The sequence below is a fragment of the Misgurnus anguillicaudatus genome, unplaced genomic scaffold, assembly GCF_027580225.2.
Source record: "Misgurnus anguillicaudatus unplaced genomic scaffold, ASM2758022v2 HiC_scaffold_34, whole genome shotgun sequence".
NCBI lineage: Eukaryota > Metazoa > Chordata > Actinopteri > Cypriniformes > Cobitidae > Misgurnus > Misgurnus anguillicaudatus.
In genome coordinates, this window is record NW_027395284.1 from 5,249,759 (window position 1) to 5,269,370 (window position 19,612).

The window sequence follows — 19,612 nt, forward strand, 5'->3', positions numbered from 1 at the left end:
ACTCGAACGCTCCAAAACCTAAGTTGATTGAGGTTGACCAACTGCTGGAAAATCTTTCGGGTTGACCAACGGTTGGAGAAATTTTGGGGTTGACCAACTGTTTGGTTCTCCAGAAGGGCCGGGAGGATGGGGCTTAGTCCGGTGGGGGAGTGCTTAAGAGTGGGATGGCAGGGACTAAACGGTGCGCCGGGTACGAGCTCCAGGGTGTCCGTCGCGGGGTCCAAAGCCGGCCTCGGGTGCACGGTGGTCGGGTTGACGGGGCGATGTTCCCGGGGTCGTATCTCGGCCGGGGAAGGGGGTACGGAGACGTGGGTGGGGTCGTTGGAAAGGGCCCCTCCTGGAGGATGAGGGACCCAAAGGGCTAAGGTCTCGGTCTTAAGGCGCCCGAGCTACGGCCGTTTAAAGGTGCAGCGGTGGAAGTCCGTATCTCCGGCCCCCGGGGTCGCACGGACCCGAGGCTGGCGTCCACGGAAAGCCCCGAGAGAGACCTTTCGAACGAGACCGGCCGCGCCTCCGGCGGACGAACGCAGCAGACGCTACGGGCGCGCGAACTACGGACGAGCGTTTTTTTTTTTTCGAACCGCCGTATCTCGGCCGCGAAAAGGGTCGGAGGGTCGAGGGCGGGCTCGTTCGAAAGGTCTCCTCGGGTAGAGCGACCGACCCCGAGGGCGACGTCCTCGGACTTAAGGCGCCCGAGCAGCGGCAGTGGGAAAATCCGGAGACGGCCCCCTGTATCTCCGCTGCGGAAGAGGCCAGATACTCCCGGGTGGGCTCGTTCGAAAGGGCCCCTCCGGCGGACCGACCGACCCGAAGTTCGAAGGCCCCGGGCCCGAGGCGCCCGAGATACGGCCGTTCGAAGTTTTCCTAAATTCGACCGGAAGTATCTCCGGTCCCCGGGGGTCGCACGGACTCGGGGCCGGCGTCGCCGAAAAGCCCCGGGAAAGACCTTTCGAACGAGACCGGCCGCGCCTCCAGCGGACGAACGCAGCGGACGCTACTGGCGCGCGAACTCCGGACCAGCGTTTTTTTTTTTTCGATCCGCCGTATCTCGGCCGCGGAAAGGGTCGGAGGGTCGAGGGCGGGCTCGTTCGAAAGGTCCCCTCGGGTAGAGCGACCGACCCCGAGGGCGACGTCCTCGGACTTAAGGCGCCCGAGCAGCGGCCGTGGGAAAATCCGGTGACGGCCCCCCGTATCTCCGCCGCGGAAAGGGCCAGATACTCGCGGGTGGGCTCGTTCGAAAGGGCTCCTCCGGCGGACCAATCGACCCGAAGTTCGAAGGCCCCGGACCCGAGGCGCCGGAGCGGCGCGGTAACGAAATTCGGATATTCGACCGGAAGTATCTCCGGTCCACGGGGTCGCACGGACTCGGGGCCGGCGTCGCCGGAAAGCCCCGGGAAAGACCTTTCGAACGAGACAAGTCACGCCTCCGGCGGACGAACGCAGCGGACGCTACGGGCGAGCAAACTCCGGACGAGCGTTTTTTTTTTTTTCGAACCGCCGTATCTCGGCCGCGGAAAGGGTCGGAGGGTCGAGGGCGGGCTCGTTCGAAAGGTCCCCTCGGGTAGAGCGACCGACCCCGAGGGCGACGTCCTGGGACTTAAGGCGCCCGAGCAGCGGCCGTGGGAAAATCCGGAGTCGGCACCCCGTATCTCCGCTGCGGAAAGGGCCAGATACTCGCGGGTGGGCTCGTTCGAAAGGGCCCCTCCGGCGGACCGACCGACCCGAAGGTCGAAGGCCCCGGACCCGAGGCGCCGGAGCGGCGCGGTAACGAAATTCGGATATTCGACCGGAAGTATCTCCGGTCCACGGGGTCGCACGGACTCGGGGCCGGCGTCGCCGGAAAGCCCCGGGAAAGAACTTTCGAACGAGACCGGCCGCGCCTCCGGCGGACGAACGCAGCGAACGCTACGGGCGCGCGAACTCCGGACCAGCGTTTTTTTTTTTCGATCCGCTGTATCTCGGCCGCGGAAAGGGTCGGAGGGTCGAGGGCGGGCTCGTTCGAAAGGTCCCCTCGGGTAGAGCGACCGACCCCGAGGGCGACGTCCTCGGACTTAAGGCGCCCGAGCAGCGGCCGTGGGAAAATCCGGTGACGGCCCCCCGTATCTCCGCCGCGGAAAGGGCCAGATACTCGCGGGTGGGCTCGTTCGAAAGGGCCCCTCCGGCGGACCACTCGACCCGAAGTTCGAAGGCCCCGGACCCGAGGCGCCGGAGCGGCGCGGTAACGAAATTCGGATATTCGACCGGAAGTATCTCCGGTCCACGGGGTCGCACGGACTCGGGGCCGGCATCGCCGGAAAGCCCCGGGAAAGACCTTTCGAACGAGACCGGCCGCGCCTCCGGCGGACGAACGCAGCGGACGCTACGGGCGCGCGAACTCCGGACCAGCGTTTTTTTTTTTCGATCCGCCGTATCTCGGCCGCGGAAAGGGTCGGAGGGTCGAGGGCGGGCTCGTTCGAAAGGTCCCCTCGGGTAGAGCGACCGACCCCGAGGGCGACGTCCTCGGACTTAAGGCGCCCGAGCAGCGGCCGTGGGAAAATCCGGAGACGGCCCCCCGTATCTCCGCCGCGGAAAAGGCCAGATACTCGCGGGTGGGCTCGTTCGAAAGGGCCCCTCCGGCGGACCAATCGACCCGAAGGTCGAAGGCCCCGGACCCGAGGCGCCGGAGCGGCGCGGTAACGAAATTCGGATATTCGACCGGAAGTATCTCCGGTCCACGGGGTCGCACGGACTCGGGGCCGGCGTCGCCGGAAAGCCCCGGGAAAGACCTTTCGAACGAGACCGGCCGCGCCTCCGGCGGACGAACGCAGCGGACGCTACGGGCGCGCGAATTCCGGAACAGCGTTTTTTTTTTTCGATCCGCCGTATCTCGGCCGCGGAAAGGGTCGGAGGGTCGAGGGCGGGCTCGTTCGAAAGGTCCCCTCGGGTAGAGCGACCGACCCCGAGGGCGACGTCCTCGGACTTAAGGCGCCCGAGCAGCGGCCGTGGGAAAATCCGGAGACGGCCCCCCGTATCTCCGCCGCGGAAAAGGCCAGATACTCGCGGGTGGGCTCGTTCGAAAGGGCCCCTCCGGCGGACCAATCGACCCGAAGGTCGAAGGCCCCGGACCCGAGGCGCCGGAGCGGCGCGGTAACGAAATTCGGATATTCGACCGGAAGTATCTCCGGTCCACGGGGTCGCACGGACTCGGGGCCGGCGTCGCCGGAAAGCCCCGGGAAAGACCTTTCGAACGAGACCGGCCGCGCCTCCGGCGGACGAACGCAGCGGACGCTACGGGCGCGCGAACTCCGGACCAGCGGTTTTTTTTTTTCGATCCGCCGTATCTCGGCCGCGGAAAGGGTCGGAGGGTCGAGGGAGGGCTCGTTCGAAAGGTCCCCTCGGGTAGAGCGACCGACCCCGAGGGCGACCTCCTCGGACTTAAGGCGCCCGAGCAGCGGCCGTGGGAAAATCCGGAGACGGCCCCCCGTATCTCCGCCGCGGAAAGGGCCAGATACTCGCCGGTGGGCTCGTTCGAAAGGGGCCATCCGGCGGACCAATCGACCCGAAGGTCGAAGGCACCGGGCCCGAGGCGCCGGAGCGGCGCGGTAACGAAATTCGGATATTCGACCGGAAGTATCTCCGGTCCACGGGGTCGCACGAACTCGGGGCCGGCGTCGCCGGAAAGCCCCGGGAAAGACCTTTCGAACGAGTCCGGTCACGCCTCCGGCGGACGAACGCAGCGGACGCTACGGGCAAGCAAACTCCGGACGAGCGTTTTTTTTTTTCGAACCGCCGTATCTCGGCCACGGAAAGGGTCGGAGGGTCGAGGGCGGGCTCGTTCGAAAGGTCCCCTCGGGTAGAGCGACCGACCCCGAGGGCGACGTCCTGGGACTTAAGGCGCCCGAGTTGCGGCCGTGGGAAAATCCGGAGACGGCACCCCGTATCTCCGCTGCGGAAAGGGCCAGATACTCGCGGGTGGGCTCGTTCGAAAGGGCCCCTCCGGCGGACCGACAGACCCGAAGGTCGAAGGACCCGGGCCCGAGGCGCCGGAGCGGCGCTGTAACGAAATTCGGATTTTCGACCGGAAGTATCTCCGGTCCCCCGGGCCGACCGAGGCGCACCCTCCCGGCCGCGGACCCGGCGGGTTCCCCCTTCGCGGGGGACGGTAGGGCGAACAGGTGCCATCAGGTATATAGCTAAGTCGATCGGGGTTGACCAACTGTCGGAGAGGCGAAAGCTCCAGAACCTAAGTCGATGGGGTTGACCAACTGCTGGAGAAGTGAAAGCTCCAGAGCCTAAGTCGATTGGGGTTGACCAACTGTCGGAAAGGCGAAAGCTCTAGAACCTAAGTCTATGGCAGGAGAAGGGAACGCCCCAGAACCTAAGTCGATGGGGTTGACCAACTGCTGGAGAAGTGAAAGCTCAAGAGACTAAGTCGTTGGGGTTGACCAACTGCTGGAGAGGCGAAAGCTCCAGAGCCTAAGTCGATTGAGGTTGACCAACTGCTGGAAATGCGAACGCTCCAAAACCTAAGTCGATTGAGGTTGACCAACTGCTAGAAACGCGAACACTCCAAAACCTAAGTCGATTGAGGTTGACCAACTGCTGGAAACTCGAACGCTCCAAAACCTAAGTCGATTGAGGTTGACCAACTGCTGGAAACGCGAACGCTCCAAAACCTTAGTCGATTGGGGTTGACCAACTGCTGGAAAATCTTTCGGGTTGACCAACGGTTGGAGAAATTTTGGGGTTGACCAACTGTTTGGTTCTCCAGAAGGGCCGGGAGGATGGGGCTTAGTCCGGTGGGGGAGTGCTTAAGAGTGGGATGGCAGGGACCGAACGGTGCGCCGGGTACGAGCTCCAGGGTGTCCGTCGCGGGGTCCAAAGCCTGCCTCGGGTGCACGGTGGTCGGGTTGACGGGGCGATGTTCCCGGGGTCGTATCTCGGCCGGGGAAGGGGGTACGGAGACGGGGGTGGGGTCGTTGGAAAGGGCCCCTCCTGGAGGATGAGGGACCCAAAGGGCTAAGGTCTCGGTCTTAAGGCGCCCGAGCAGCGGCCGTGGGAAAATCCGGAGACGGCCCCCCGTATCTCCGCCGTGGAAAAGGCCAGATACTCGCGGGTGGGCTCGTTCGAAAGGGCCCCTCCGGCGGACCAATCGACCCGAAGGTCGAAGGCCCCGGACCCGAGGGGCCGGAGCGGCGCGGTAACGAAATTCGGATATTCGACCGGAAGTATCTCCGGTCCCCGGGGTCGCACGGACTCGGGGCCGGCGTCGCCGAAAAGCCCCGGGAAAGACCTTTCGAACGAGACCGGCCGCGCCTCCAGCGGACGAACGCAGCGGACGCTACTGGCGCGCGAACTCCGGACCAGCGTTTTTTTTTTTCGATCCGCCGTATCTCGGCCGCGGAAAGGGTCGGAGGGTCGAGGGCGGGCTCGTTCGAAAGGTCCCCTCGGGTAGAGCGACCGACCCCGAGGGCGACGTCCTCGGACTTAAGGCGCCCGAGCAGCGGCCGTGGGAAAATCCGGTGACGGCCCCCCGTATCTCCGCCGCGGAAAGGGCCAGATACTCGCGGGTGGGCTCGTTCGAAAGGGCCCCTCCGGCGGACCAATCGACCCGAAGTTCGAAGGCCCCGGACCCGAGGCGCCGGAGCGGCGCGGTAACGAAATTCGGATATTCGACCGGAAGTATCTCCGGTCCACGGGGACGCACGGACTCGGGGCCGGCGTCGCCGGAAAGCCCCGGGAAAGACCTTTCGAACGAGACAAGTCACGCCTCCGGCGGACGAACGCAGCGGACGCTACGGGCGAGCAAACTCCGGACGAGCGTTTTTTTTTTTTTTCGAACCGCCGTATCTCGGCCGCGGAAAGGGTCGGAGGGTCGAGGGCGGGCTCGTTCGAAAGGTCCCCTCGGGTAGAGCGACCGACCCCGAGGGCGACGTCCTGGGACTTAAGGCGCCCGAGCAGCGGCCGTGGGAAAATCCGGAGTCGGCACCCCGTATCTCCGCTGCGGAAAGGGCCAGATACTCGCGGGTGGGCTCGTTCGAAAGGGCCCCTCCGGCGGACCGACCGACCCGAAGGTCGAAGGCCCCGGACCCGAGGCGCCGGAGCGGCGCGGTAACGAAATTCGGATATTCGACCGGAAGTATCTCCGGTCCACGGGGTCGCACGGACTCGGGGCCGGCGTCGCCGGAAAGCCCCGGGAAAGACCTTTCGAACGAGACCTGCCGCGCCTCCGGCGGACGAACGCAGCGAACGCTACGGGCGCGCGAACTCCGGACCAGCGTTTTTTTTTTTCCGATCCGCTGTATCTCGGCCGCGGAAAGGGTCGGAGGGTCGAGGGCGGGCTCGTTCGAAAGGTCCCCTCGGGTAGAGCGACCGACCCCGAGGGCGACGTCCTCGGACTTAAGGCGCCCGAGCAGCGGCCGTGGGAAAATCCGGAGACGGCCATCCGTATCTCCGCCGCGGAAAAGGCCAGATACTCGCGGGTGGGCTCGTTCGAAAGAGCCCCTCCGGCGGACATATCGACCCGAAGGTCGAAGGCCCCGGACCCGAGGCGCCGGAGCGGCGCGGTAACGAAATTCGGATATTCGACCGGAAGTATCTCCGGTCCACGGGGTCGCACGGAATCGGGGCCGGCGTCGCCGGAAAGCCCCGGGAAAGACCTTTCGAACGAGACCGGCCGCGCCTCCGGCGGACGAACGCAGCGGACGCTACGGGCGCGCGAACTCCGGACCAGCGTTTTTTTTTTTTCGATCCGCCGTATCTCGGCCGCGGAAAGGGTCGGAGGGTCGAGGGCGGGCTCGTTCGAAAGGTCCCCTCGGGTAGAGCGACCGACCCCGAGGGCGACGTCCTCGGACTTAAGGCGCCCGAGCAGCGGCCGTGGGAATATCCGGAGACGGCCCCCCGTATCTCCGCCACGGAAAGGGCCAGATACTCGCGGGTGGGCTCGTTCGAAAGGGCCCATCCGGCGGACCAATCGACCCGAAGGTCGAAGGCACCGGGCCCGAGGCGCCGGAGCGGCGCGGTAACGAAATTCGGATATTCGACCGGAAGTATCTCCGGTCCACGGGGTCGCACGGACTCGGGGCTGGCGTCGCCGGAAAGCCCCGGGAAAGACCTTTCGAACGAGACCGGTCAAGCCTCCGGCGGACGAACGCAGCGGACGCTACGGGCGAGCAAACTCCGGACGAGCGTTTTTTTTTTTCGAACCGCCGTATCTCGGCCGCGGAAAGGGTCGGAGGGTCGAGGGCGGGCTCGTTCGAAAGGTCCCCTCGTGTAGAGCGACCGACCCCGAGGGCGACGTCCTGGGACTTAAGGCGCCCGAGTTGCGGCCGTGGGAAAATCCGGAGACGGCACCCCGTATCTCCGCTGCGGAAAGGGCCAGATACTCGCGGGTGGGCTCGTTCGAAAGGGCCCCTCCGGCGGACCGACCGACCCGAAGGTCGAAGGACCCGGGCCCGAGGCGCCGGAGCCGCGCGGTAACGAAATTCGGATATTCGACCGGCGGACGAACGCAGCGGACGCTACGGGCGAGCAAACTCCGGACGAGCGTTTTTCTTTTCGAACCGCCGTATCTCGGCCGCGGAAAGGGTCGGAGGGTCGAGGGCGGGCTCGTTCGAAAGGTCCCCTCGGGTAGAGCGACCGACCCCGAGGGCGACGTTCGATCCGCCGTATCTCGGCCGCGGAAAGGGTCGGAGGGTCGAGGGCGGGCTTGTTCGAAAGGTCCCCTCGGGTAGAGCGACCGACCCCGAGGGCGACGTCCTCGGACTTAAGGCGCCCGAGCAGCGGCCGTGGGAAAATCCGGAGACGGCCCCCCGTATCTCCGCCGCGGAAAGGGCCAGATACTCGCGGGTGGGCTCGTTCGAAAGGGCCCATCCGGCGGACCAATCGACCCGAAGGTCGAAGGCACCGGGCCCGAGGCGCCGGAGCGGCGCGGTAACGAAATTCGGATATTCGACCGGAAGTATCTCCGGTCCACGGGGTCGCACGGACTCGGGGCCGGCGTCGCCGGAAAGCCCCGGGAAAGACCTTTCGAACGAGACCGGTCACGCCTCCGGCGGACGAACGCAGCGGACGCTACGGGCGAGCAAACTCCGGACGAGCGTTTTTTTTTTCGAACCGCCGTATCACGGCCGCGGAAAGGGTCGGAGGGTCGAGGGCGGACTCGTTCGAAAGGTCCCCTCGGGTAGAGCGACTGACCCCGAGGGCGACGTCCTGGGACTTAAGGCGCCCGAGTTGCGGCCGTGGGAAAATCCGGAGACGGCACCCCGTATCTCCGTTGCGGAAAGGGCCAGATACTCGCGGGTGGGCTCGTTCGAAAGGGCCCCTCCGGCGGACCGACCGACCCGAAGGTCGAAGGACCCGGGCCCGAGGCGCCGGAGCGGCGCTGTAACGAAATTCGGATATTCGACCGGAAGTATCTCCGGTCCACGGGGTCGCACGGACTCGGGGCCGACTTAAGGCGCCCGAGTTGCGGCCGTGGGAAAATCCGGAGACGGCACCCCGTATCTCCGCTGCGGAAAGGGCCAGATACTCGCGGGTGGGCTCGTTCGAAAGGGCCCCTCCGGCGGACCGACCGACCCGAAGGTCGAAGGACCCGGGCCCGAGGCGCCGGAGCGGCGCTGTAACAAAATTCGGATATTCGACCGGAAGTATCTCCGGTCCACGGGGTCGCACGGACTCGGGGCCGGCGTCGCCGGAAAGCCCCGGGAAAGACCTTTCGAACGAGACCGGCCGCGCCTCCGGCGGACGAACGCAGAGGACGCTACGGGCGAGCAAACTCCGGACGAGCGTTTTTTTTTTTTTCGAACCGCCGTATCTCGGCCACGGAAAGGGTCGGAGGGTCGAGGGCGGGCTCGTTCGAAAGGTCCCCTCGGGTAGAGCGACCGACCCCGAGGGCGACGTCCTGGGACTTAAGGCGCCCGAGCAGCGGCCGTGGGAAAATCCGGAGTCGGCACCCCGTATCTCCGCTGCGGAAAGGGCCAGATACTCGCGGGTGGGCTCGTTCGAAAGGGCCCCTCCGGCGGACCGACCGACCCGAAGGTCGAAGGCCCCGGACCCGAGGCGCCGGAGCGGCGCGGTAACGAAATTCGGATATTCGACCGGAAGTATCTCCGGTCCACGGGGTCGCACGGACTCGGGGCCGGCGTCGCCGGAAAGCCCCGGCAAAGACCTTTCGAACGAGACCGGCCGCGCTTCCGGCGGACGAACGCAGCGGACGCTACGGGCGCGCGAACTCCGGACCAGCTTTTTTTTTTTTCGATCCGCCGTATCTCGGCCGCGGAAAGGGTCGGAGGGTCGAGGGCGGGCTCGTTCGAAAGGTCCCCTCGGGTAGAGCGACCGACCCCGAGGGCGACGTCCTCGGACTTAAGGCGCCCGAGCAGCGGCCGTGGGAAAATCCGGAGACGGCACCCCGTTTCTCCGTTGCGGAAAGGGCCAGATACTCGCGGGTGGGCTCGTTCGAAAGGGCCCCTCCGGCGGACCGACCGACCCGAAGGTCGAAGGACCCGGGCCCGAGGCGCCGGAGCGGCGCTGTAACAAAATTCGGATATTCGACCGGAAGTATCTCCGGTCCACGGGGTCGCACGGACTCGGGGCCGGCGTCGCCGGAAAGCCCCGGGAAAGACCTTTCGAACGAGACCGGCCGCGCCTCCGGCGGACGAACGCAGAGGACGCTACGGGCGAGCAAACTCCGGACGAGCGTTTTTTTTTTTCGAACCGCCGTATCTCGGGCTCGTTCGAAAGGTCCCCTCGGGTAGAGCGACCGACCCCGAGGGCGACGTCCTCGGACTTAAGGCGCCCGAGCAGCGGCCGTGGGAAAATCCGGAGACGGCCCCCCGTATCTCCGCCGCGGAAAAGGCCAGATACTCGCGGGTGGGCTCGTTCGAAAGGGCCCCTCCGGCGGACCAATCGACCCGAAGGTCGAAGGCCCCGGACCCGAGGCGCCGGAGCGGCGCGGTGACGAAATTCGGATATTCGACCGGAAGTATCTCCGGTCCACGGGTCGGCACCCCATATCTCCGCTGCGGAAAGGGCCAGATACTCGCGGGTGGGCTCGTTCGAAAGGGCCCCTCCGGCGGACCGACCGACCCGAAGGTCGAAGGACCCGGGCCCGAGGCGCCGGAGCGGCGCTGTAACGAAATTCGGATTTTCGACCGGAAGTATCTCCGGTCCCCCAGGCCGACCGAGGCGCACCCTCCCGGCCGCGGACCCGGCGGGTTCCCCCTTCGCGGGGGACGGTAGGGCGAACAGGTGCCATCAGGTATATAGCTAAGTCGATCGGCGTTGACCAACTGTCGGAGAGGCGAAAGCTCCAGAACCTAAGTCGATGGGGTTGACCAACTGCTGGAGAAGTGAAAGCTCCAGAGCCTAAGTCGATTGGGGTTGACCAACTGTCGGAGAGGCGATAGCTCTAGAACCTAAGTCTATGGCAGGAGAAGCGAACGCCCCAGAACCTAAGTCGATGGGGTTGACCAACTGCTGGAGAAGTAAAAGCTCAAGAGCCTAAGTCGTTGGGGTTGACCAACTGCTGGAGAGGCGAAAGCTCCAGAGCCTAAGTCGATTGAGGTTGACCAACTGCTGGAAACGCGAACGCTCCAAAACCTAAGTCGATTGAGGTTGACCAACTGCTGGAAACGCGAACACTCCAAAACCTAAGTCGATTGAGGTTGACCAACTGCTGGAAACTCGAACGCTCCAAAACCTAAGTCGATTGAGGTTGACCAACTGCTGGAAAATCTTTCGGGTTGACCAACGGTTGGAGAAATTTTGGGGTTGACCAACTGTTTGGTTCTCCAGAAGGGCCGGGAGGATGGGGCTTAGTCCGGTGGGGGAGTGCTTAAGAGTGGGATGGCAGGGACCGAACGGTGTGCCGGGTACGAGCTCCAGGGTGTCCGTCGCGGGGTCCAAAGCCGGCCTCGGGTGCACGGTGGTCGGGTTGACGGGGCGATGTTCCCGGGGTCGTATCTCGGCCGGGGAAGGGGGTACGGAGACGGGGGTGGGGTCGTTGGAAAGGGCCCCTCCTGGTGGATGAGGGACCCAAAGGGCTAAGGTCTCGGTCTTAAGGCGCCCGAGCTACGGCCGTTTAAAGGTGCAGCGGTGGAAGTCCGTATCTCCGGCCCCCGGGGTCGCACGGACCCGAGGCTGGCGTCCCCTGAAAGCCCCGAGAGAGACCTTTCGAACGAGACCGGCCGCGCCTCCGGCGGACGAACGCAGCGGACGCTACGGGCGCGCGAACTCCGGACGAGCGTTTTTTTTTTTCTTCGAACCGCCGTATCTCGGCCGCGAAAAGGGTCGGAGGGCCGAGGGCGGGCTCGTTCGAAAGGTCCCCTCGGGTAGAGCGACCGACCCCGAGGGCGACGTCCTCGGACTTAAGGCGCCCGAGCAGCGGCAGTGGGAAAATCCGGAGACGGCCCCTCGTATCTCCGCCGCGGAAGGGGCCAGATACTCGCGGGTGGGCTCGTTCGAAAGGGCCCCTCCGGCGGACCGACCGACCCGAAGTTCGAAGGCCCCGGGCCCGAGGCGCCCGAGATACGGCCGTTCGAAGTTTTCCGAAATTCGACCGGAAGTATCTCCGGTCCCCGGGGTCGCACGGACTCGGGGCCGGCGTCGCCGAAAAGCCCCGGGAAAGACCTTTCGAACGAGACCGGCCGCGCCTCCGGCGGACGAACGCAGCGGACGCTACGGGCGCGCGAACTACGGACGAGCGTTTTTTTTTTTTTCGAACCGCCGTATCTCGGCCGCGAAAAGGGTCGGAGGGTCGAGGGCGGGCTCGTTCGAAAGGTCCCCTCGGGTAGAGCGACCGACCCCGAGGGCGACGTCCTCGGACTTAAGGCGCCCGAGCAGCGGCAGTGGGAAAATCCGGAGACGGCCCCCCGTATCTCCGCCGCGGAAGGGGCCAGATACTCGCGGGTGGGCTCGTTCGAAAGGGCCCCTCCGGCGGACCGACCGACCCGAAGTTCGAAGGCCCCGGGCCCGAGGCGCCCGAGATACGGCCGTTCGAAGTTTTCCGAAATTCGACCGGAAGTATCTCCGGTCCCCGGGGTCGCATGGACTCGGGGCCGGCGTCGCCGAAAAGCCCCGTGAAAGACCTTTCGAACGAGACCGGCCGCGCCTCCGGCGGACGAACGCAGCGGACGCTACGGGCGCGCGAACTCCGGACCAGCTTTTTTTTTTTTTTTCGATCCGCCGTATCTCGGCCGCGGAAAGGGTCGGAGGGTCGAGGGCGGGCTCGTTCGAAAGGTCCCCTCGGGTAGAGCGACCGACCCCGAGGGCGACGTCCTCGAACTTAAGTCGCCCGAGCAGCGGCCGTGGGAAAATCCGGAGACGGCCCCCCGTATCTCCGCCGCGGAAAGGGCCAGATACTCGCGGGTGGGCTCGTTCGAAAGGGCCCCTCCGGCGGACCAATCGACCCGAAGGTCGAAGGCCCCGGACCCGAGGGGCCGGAGCGGCGCGGTAACGAAATTCGGATATTCGACCGGAAGTATCTCCGGTCCACGGGGTCGCACGGACTCGGGGCCGGCGTCGCCGGAAAGCCCCGGGAAAGAAAAATAATATAATAATAATTCGTTACATTTTATATAGCGCTTTTCCAGTGCTCAAAGCGCTTTACATATGAATGGGGGAATCTCCTCAACCACCACCAATGTGCAGCATCCACCTGGATGATGCGACGGCAGCCATATTGCGCCAGAACGCCCACCACACACCAGCTTATTAGTGGAGAGGAGACAGAGTGATATAGCCAATTTGTATGAGGGGATGATTAGTAGGCCAATGGGCAAGTTTGGCCAGGATGCCGGGGCACACCCCTACTCTTTTTCGAAGGACATCCTGGGATTTTTAATGACCACAGAGAGTCAGGACCTCGGTTTAACGTCTCATCCGAAGGACGGTGCTTTTTTGACAGTATAGTGTCCCCGTCACTATACTGGGGCATTAGGACCCACACAGACCACAGGGTGAGCACCCCCTGCTGGTCTCACTAACACCTCTACCAGCAGCAACCTGGTTTCCCCAGGTGGTCTCCCATCCAAGTACTGACCAGGCTCAGCCCTGCTTAGCTTCAGTGGGCAAGCTGTCTTGGGCTACAGGGTGATATGGCTGCTGATATGGCTGCAAGACCTTTCGAACGAGACCGGCCGCGCCTCCAGCGGACGAACGCAGCGGACGCTACGGGCGCGCGAACTCCGGACCAGCGTTTTTTTTTTTTCGATCCGCCGTATCTCGGCCGCGGAAAGGGTCGGAGGGTCGAGGGCGGGCTCGTTCGAAAGGTCCCCTCGGGTAGAGCGACCGACCCCGAGGGCGACGTCCTCGGACTTAAGGCGCCCGAGCAGCGGCCGTGGGAAAATCCGGTGACGGCCCCCCGTATCTCCGCCGCGGAAAGGGCCAGATACTCGCGGGTGGGCTCGTTCGAAAGGGCCCCTCCGGCGGACCAATCGACCCGAAGTTCGAAGGCCCCGGACCCGAGGCGCCGGAGCGGCGCGGTAACGAAATTCGGATATTCGACCGGAAGTATCTCCGGTCCACGGGGTCGCACGGACTCGGGGCCGGCGTCGCCGGAAAGCCCCGGGAAAGACCTTTCGAACGAGACCAGTCACGTCTCCGGCGGACGAACGCAGCGGACGCTACGGGCGAGCAAACTCCGGACGAGCGTTTTTTTTTTTCGAACCGCCGTTTCTCGGCCGCGGAAAGGGTCGGAGGGTCGAGGGCGGGCTCGTTCGAAAGGTCCCCTCGGGTAGAGCGACCGACCCCGAGGGCGACGTCCTCGGACTTAAGGCGCCCGAGCAGCGGCCGTGGGAAAATCCGGAGTCGGCACCCCGTATCTCCGCTGCGGAAAGGGCCAGATACTCGCGGGTGGGCTCGTTCGAAAGGGCCCCTCCGGCGGACCGACCGACCCGAAGGTCGAAGGCCCCGGACCCGAGGCGCCGGAGCGGCGCGGTAACGAATTTCGGATATTCGACCGGAAGTATCTCCGGTCCACGGGGTCGCACGGACTCGGGGCCGGCGTCGCCGGAAAGCCCCGGGAAAGACCTTTCGAACAAGACCGGCCGCGCCTCCGGCGGACGAACGCAGCGGACGCTACGGGCGCGCGAACTCCGGACCAGCGTTTTTTTTTTTCGATCCGCCGTATCTCGGCCGCGGAAAGGGTCGGAGGGTCGAGGGCGGGCTCGTTCGAAAGGTCCCCTCGGGTAGAACGACAGACCCCGAGGGCGACGTCTTCGGACTTAAGGCGCCCGAGCAGCGGCCGTGGGAAAATCCGGAGACGGCCCCCCGTATCTCCGCCGCGGAAAAGGCCAGATACTCGAGGGTTGGCTCGTTCGAAAGGGCCCCTCCGGCGGACCAATCGACCCGAAGGTCGAAGGCCCCGGACCCGAGGCGCCGGAGCGGCGCGGTAACGAAATTCGGATATTCGACCGGAAGTATCTCCGGTCCACGGGGTCGCACGGACTCGGGGCCGGCGTCGCCGGAAAGCCCCGGGAAAGACCTTTCGAACGAGACCGGCCGCGCCTCCGGCGGACGAACGCAGCGGACGCTACGGGCGCGCGAACTCCGGACCAGCGTTTTTTTTTTTCGATCGCCGTATCTCGGCCGCGGAAAGGGTCGGAGGGTCGAGGGCGGGCTCGTTCGAAAGGTCCCCTCGGGTAGAGCGACCGACCCCGAGGGCGACGTCCTCGGACTTAAGGCGCCCGAGCAGCGGCCGTGGGAAAATCCGGAGACGGCCCCCCGTATCTCCGCCGCGGAAAGGGCCAGATACTCGCGGGTGGGCTCGTTCGAAAGGGCCCATCCGGCGGACCAATCGACCCGAAGGTCGAAGGCACCGGGCCCGAGGCGCCGGAGCGGCGCGTTAACGAAATTCGGATATTCGACCGGAAGTATCTCCGGTCCCCGGGGTCGCACGGACTCGGGCCCGGCGTCGCCGGAACGCCCCGGGAAAGACCTTTCGAACGAGACCGGCCGCGCCTCCGGCGGACGAACGCAGCGGACGCTACGGGCGCGCGAACTCCGGACCAGCGTTTTTTTTTTTCGATCCGCCGTATCTCGTCCGCGGAAAGGGTCGGAGGGTCGAGGGCGGGCTCGTCCGAAAGGTCCCCTCGGGTAGAGCGACCGACCCCGAGGGCGACGTCCTCGGACTTAAGGCGCCCGAGCAGCGGCCGTGGGAAAATCCGGAGACGGCCCCCCGTATCTCCGCCGAGGAAAGGGCCAGATACTCGCGGGTGGGCTCGTTCGAAAGGGCCCCTCCGGCGGACTGATCGACCCGAAGGTCGAAGGCCCCGGGCCCGAGGCGCCGGAGCGGCGCGGTAACGAAATTCGGATATTCGACCGGAAGTATCTCCGGTCCACGGGGTCGCACGGACTCGGGGCCGGCGTCGCCGGAAAGCCCCGGGAAAGACCTTTCGAACGAGACCGGTCAAATTTCCAACGGACGAACGCAGCGGACGCTACGGGCGAGCGAACTCCCGACGAGCGTTTTTTTTTTTTCGAACCGCCGTATCTCGGCCGCGGAAAGGGTCGGAGGGTCGAGGGCGGGCTCGTTCGAAAGGTCCCCTCGGGTAGAGCGACCGACCCCGAGGGCGACGTCCTGGGACTTAAGGCGCCCGAGCAGCGGCCGTGGGAAAATCCGGAGACGGCACCCCGTATCTCCGCTGCGGAAAGGGCCAGATACTCGCGGGTGGGCTCGTTCGAAAGGGCCCCTCCGGCGGACCGACCGACCCGAAGGTCGAAGGACCCGGGCCCGAGGCGCCGGAGCGGCGCTGTAACGAAATTCGGATTTTCGACCGGAAGTATCTCCGGTCCCCCGGGCCGACCGAGGCGCACCCTCCCGGCCGCGGTCCCGGCGGGTTCCCCCTTCGCGGGGGACGGTAGGGCGACCAGGTGCCATCAGGTATATAGCTAAGTCGATCGGGGTTGACCAACTGTCGGAGAGGCGAAAGCTCCAGAACCTAAGTCGATGGGGTTGACCAACTGCTGGAGAAGTGAAAGCTCCAGAGCCTAAGTCGATTGGGGTTGACCAACTGTCGGAGAGGCGAAAGCTCTAGAACCTAAGTCTATGGCAGGAGAAGCGAACGCCCCAGAACCTAAGTCGATGGGGTTGACCAACTGCTGGAGAAGTGAAAGCTCAAGAGCCTAAGTCGTTGGGGTTGACCAACTGCTGGAGAGGCGAAAGCTCCAGAGCCTAAGTCGATTGAGGTTGACCAACTGCTGGAAACGCGAACGCTCCAAAACCTAAGTCGATTGAGGTTGACCAACTGCTGGAAACGCGAACACTCCAAAACCTAAGTCGATTGAGGTTGACCAACTGCTGGAAACTCGAACGCTCCAAAACCTAAGTCGATTGAGGTTGACCAACTGCTGGAAAATCTTTCGGGTTGACCAACGGTTGGAGAAATTTTGGGGTTGACCAACTGTTTGGTTCTCCAGAAGGGCCGGGAGGATGGGGCTTAGTCCGGTGGGGGAGTGCTTAAGAGTGGGATGGCAGGGACCAAACGGTGCGCCGGGTACGAGCTCCAGGGTGTCCGTCGCGGGGTCCAAAGCCGGCCTCGGGTGCACGGTGGTCGGGTTGACGGGGCGATGTTCCCGGGGTCGTATCTCGGCCGGGGAAAGGGGTACGGAGACGTGGGTGGGGTCGTTGGAAAGGGCCCCTCCTGGAGGATGAGGGACCCAAAGGGCTAAGGTCTCGGTCTTAAGGCGCCCGAGCTACGGCCGTTTAAAGGTGCAGCGGTGGAAGTCCGTATCTCCGGCCCCCGGGGTCGCACGGACCCGAGGCTGGCGTCAACAGAAAGCCCCGAGAGAGACCTTTCGAACGAGACCGGCCGCGCCTCCGGCGGACGAACGCAGCGGACGCTATGGGCGCGCGAACTCCGGACGAGCGTTTTTTTTTTTTTTCTCGAACCGCCGTATCTCGGCCGCGAAAAGGGTCGGAGGGTCGAGGGCGGGCTCGTTCGAAAGGTCTCCTCGGGCAGAGCGACCGACTTCGGGGGGCGACGTCCTCGGACTTAAGACGCCCGAGCAGCGGCAGTGGGAAAATCCGGAGACGGCCCCCCGTATCTCCGCTGCGGAAGGGGCCAGATACTCCCGGGTGGGCTCGTTCGAAAGGGCCCCTCCGGCGGACCGACCGACCCGAAGTTCGAAGGCCCCGGGCCGAGGCGCCCGAGATACGGCCGTTCGAAGTTTTCCTAAATTCGACCGGAAGTATCTCCGGTCCCCGGGGTCGCACGGACTCGGGCCCGGCGTCGCCGGAAAGCCCCGGGAAAGACCTTTCGAACGAGACCGGCCGCGCCTCCGGCGGACGAACGCAGCGGACGCTACGGGCGAGCAAACTCCGGATGAGCGTTTTTTTTTTTTCGAACCGCCGTATCTCGGCCGCGGAAAGGGTCGGAGGGTCGAGGGCGGGCTCGTTCGAAAGGTCCCCTCGGGTAGAGCGACCGACCCCGAGGGCGACGTCCTGGGACTTAAGGCGCCCGAGCAGCGGCCGTGGGAAAATCCGGAGACGGCACCCCGTATCTCCGCTGCGGAAAGGGCCAGATACTCGCGGGTGGGCTCGTTCGAAAGGGCCCCTCCGGCGGACCGACCGACCCGAAGGTCGAAGGACCCGGGCCCGAGGCGCCGGAGCGGCGCTGTAACGAAATTCGGATTTTCGACCGGAAGTATCTCCGGTCCCCCAGGCCGACCGAGGCGCACCCTCCCGGCCGCGGACCCGGCGGGTTCCCCCTTCGCGGGGGACGGTAGGGCGAACAGGTGCCATCAGGTATATAGCTAAGTCGATCGGCGTTGAACAACTGTCGGAGAGGCGAAAGCTCCAGAACCTAAGTCGATGGGGTTGACCAACTGCTGGAGAAGTGAAAGCTCCAGAGCCTAAGTCGATTGGGGTTGACCAACTGTCGGAGAGGCGATAGCTCTAGAACCTAAGTCTATGGCAGGAGAAGCGAACGCCCCAGAACCTAAGTCGATGGGGTTGACCAACTGCTGGAGAAGTAAAAGCTCAAGAGCCTAAGTCGTTGGGGTTGACCAACTGCTGGAGAGGCGAAAGCTCCAGAGCCTAAGTCGATTGAGGTTGACCAACTGCTGGAAACGCGAACGCTCCAAAACCTAAGTCGATTGAGGTTGACCAACTGCTGGAAACGCGAACACTCCAAAACCTAAGTCGATTGAGGTTGACCAACTGCTGGAAACTCGAACGCTCCAAAACCTAAGTCGATTGAGGTTGACCAACTGCTGGAAAATCTTTCGGGTTGACCAACGGTTGGAGAAATTTTGGGGTTGACCAACTGTTTGGTTCTCCAGAAGGGCCGGGAGGATGGGGCTTAGTCCGGTGGGGGAGTGCTTAAGAGTGGGATGGCAGGGACCAAACGGTGCGCCGGGTACGAGCTCCAGGGTGTCCGTCGCGGGGTCCAAAGCCGGCCTCGGGTGCACGGTGGTCGGGTTGACGGGGCGATGTTCCCGGGGTCGTATCTCGGCCGGGGAAAGGGGTACGGAGACGTGGGTGGGGTCGTTGGAGAGGGCCCCTCCTGGAGGATGAGGGACCCAAAGGGCTAAGGTCTCGGTCTTAAGGCGCCCGAGCTACGGCCGTTTAAAGGTGCAGCGGTGGAAGTCCGTATCTCCGGCCCCCGGGGTCGCACGGACTCGAGGCTGGCGTCAACGGAAAGCCCCGAGAGAGACCTTTCGAACGAGACCGGCCGCGCCTCCGGCGGACGAACGCAGCGGACGCTACGGGCAAGCGAACTACGGACGAGCGTTTTTTTTTTTTTTTGAACCGCCGTATCTCGGCCGCGAAAAGGGTCGGAGGGTCGAGGGCGGGCTCGTTCGAAAGGTCTCCTCGGGTAGAGCGACCGACCTCGAGGGCGACGTCCTCGGACTTAAGGCGCCCGAGCAGCGGCAGTGGGAAAATCCGGAGACGGCCCCCCGTATCTCCGCTGCGGAAGGGGCCAGATACTCCCGGGTGGGCTCGTTCGAAAGGGCCCCTCCGGCGGACCGACCGACCCGAAGTTCGAAGGCCCCGGGCCGAGGCGCCCGAGATACGGCCGTTCGAAGTTTTCCTAAATTCGACCGGAAGTATCTCCGGTCCCCGGGGTCGCACGGACTCGGGCCCGGCGTCGCCGGAAAGCCCCGGGAAAGACCTTTCGAACGAGACCGGCCGCGCCTCCGGCGGACGAACGCAGCGGACGCTACGGGCGCGCGAACTCTGGACCAGCGTTTTTTTTTTTCGATCCGCCGTATCTCGTCCGCGGAAAGGGTCGGAGGGTCCAGGGCGGGCTCGTCCGAAAGGTCCCCTCGGGTAGAGCGACCGACCCCGAGGGCGACGTCCTCGGACTTAAGGCGCCCGAGCAGCGGCCGTGGGAAAATCCGGAGACGGCCCCCCGTATCTCCGCCGAGGAAAGGGCCAGATACTCGCGGGTGGGCTCGTTCGAAAGGGCCCCTCCGGCGGACCGATCGACCCGAAGGTCGAAGGCCCCGGGCCCGAGGCGCCGGGCCCGAGGCGCGGTAACGAAATTCGGATATTCGACCGGAAGTATCTCCGGTCCACGGGATCGCACGGACTCGGGGCCGGCGTCGCCGGAAAGCCCCGGGAAAGACCTTTCGAACGAGACCGGTCACCCCTACGGCGGACGAACGCAGCGGACGCTACGGGCGAGCAAAC